The following is a 2,098-nucleotide window of genomic DNA, read 5'->3' as shown; positions in this document are numbered from 1 at the left end:
CCCGGACACGTCGCCCACTCTCCGAGGTGGGATCTGAGTCCTGACCCTCTTTCGCCACCAAGTCTTCCAATTTCCGAACACTCTCAGTTTTGCGCTCAGCTCCGCTGCCTTCCGGCCACGTCTGGCACTCTTCCGGCCCCGGACCCCAGCCACTTCCACGGCTTTTTCCTTGCTCCACCGACCGTCTTCTCTTAGCCCTTTGACCTAGCCACACCTCACGTTTCCTTCACTTACACTGGCATTCCTTCTAGTCACTTAATCCTTTCAACTACTTACACAGACCTCCCTTCTTTCTTCCAGATCCTTTCGGTTCCTTGTACCACGCCCGTTACCAGCTTCTCATTATTTCAGGCCACCTTCCTCCAAACCTCTCTTTGCCCTCGTCTCTCTCCGAACTGTAAAGACAACCCTTCTCCTCACCCCTCCTGCCCCCTCCCCCCCCGCAGACTCAGCTGGGCGTTAGTCCCTGAGGCCCCGAGTCCCCCACCCTAGCCCAGTCGCCGGACCAGCCGGCTGTTCAGGGGCCTCCTCCAGTCCCGGTCCCCGCCCGGGCTGGTGGCCGCCGTCACGCCGTTTCACAGGCTGCTCCCTCCCTCCTCCATCAACCTGCCTGCCGCCCCCGGCCAGCACATCCGGGTGTGCTCACTGAAGTCAAGTGTCCCTCCTCATGCCTCCGCCCCACCGCCTCGACAGACAACCGGAGCCACCGCAACCGGCCCACCTTCTGTTCCAGTCCAGCCTCAAACGGCAGCGCCAAAAAACGTTCCACACTCTGATTGGCCCGCTCCTCTTTTCAAAATCAGGACCCCGGAAGGTGGCCAGGAACTGCCTGTCTAGTGAGTTACGGGCAAAGGGGCGGGACCCCGAAAGGTGTGGCGGGTAAAACTAAGAAACAAGAAAAGACAGTTATATTTGCTCCTTCTTAGCCATATTTTGGAGGAAAATACTTTTTATCGTGTATTTTAAAACACCCGGCCTGCGCCTGAGACAATATATTCGGGGATATGTAATAGACACCTCATTCTCATTTTTTTCAGAACTTGGCCGAGGCTGAAGGCCCTTTCACAGAGAAACCTGTTCTACGGAACCGGAGGGGAGACAATTTGGATCAGAATTCACAAACGCTGATTTTAGTAACCCTCAGCTGGGGCGTTTGGTGGGAACTTCGGCTATGGGAACTGGTCCATACTTGGCCGGGGGGGAGCTGATGGTGACGCCCAAATCTTAGCTCTTAGGTAGTTAAATACAACAAAGAAAACCCGTCATGAGAGAGTATAGAGTGCGGGAGGAATGCGAAGTCCGCGGAAGGCGGCAGCTGCAGAAGCTTCATTTGGTGGGATATGGATTTAGGACACCAGGGAGGAGCCTGGCTCCGGGCCCACACAGTGCAGAAACCTTGCTTATCTTGTAGACAGACAAGATTGCACGTACTAGGCCCTAGTTCCCGGGCTGCTTTTCCATTCTCAAACATCAGCAGTCCCATCAGGGTGTTTTGTTTTGGGGCGATGTAATTTGTTTAGGGCTGGAGACGGACTCAAATACTACAGACAATACAGCATACATTTACTACCACCCTTGCCTCACTCCCATGTAAACTTGGTAAGAGTATCAACAGAACTTTATCTGCATTATCCACTTGTGTGCCTATTACCTAACTGTGCCAGGGGCCAAATGCATATTTGTGGACATGAACGGATTTAAGTGGGAAACAGTTTTCTTAGAACCATCTTGCTCCTTTTGGAGTTCAGGTCCTTAGGTGTGCTACCCTTCCCAATCTAAAGAGGATTCTCTGAAGAAGTGGGAACAAAATGGAAGTTAAACATTTTGCTTTAACAGTTGTTTATTGAGCCCCTATTATGCAGTTTGGTATAAGATGATGAACAAAACCAGACACAATTTTGGCCCTCGAAGGGAGCAGGGAAGAATATCAACCAAGTAACTATATGAATGGGGGCATAATTATTAACTGAGAGGCGTGCACTAGGAAAGGAATATTATTCCATGACAGGGTACAATGAAAGATCCTTGATGGGGGAGGGGCAGTGTACCAATTGACTGATCTGAAGAATCAGGAGAAATTAACTTAGTAAAATGTGAA

The sequence above is a fragment of the Hyperoodon ampullatus genome (assembly GCF_949752795.1).
Source record: "Hyperoodon ampullatus genome assembly, chromosome: 3".
Taxonomy (NCBI): Eukaryota; Metazoa; Chordata; class Mammalia; order Artiodactyla; family Ziphiidae; genus Hyperoodon; species Hyperoodon ampullatus.
Note: the sequence above shows the minus strand (reverse complement) of the source record.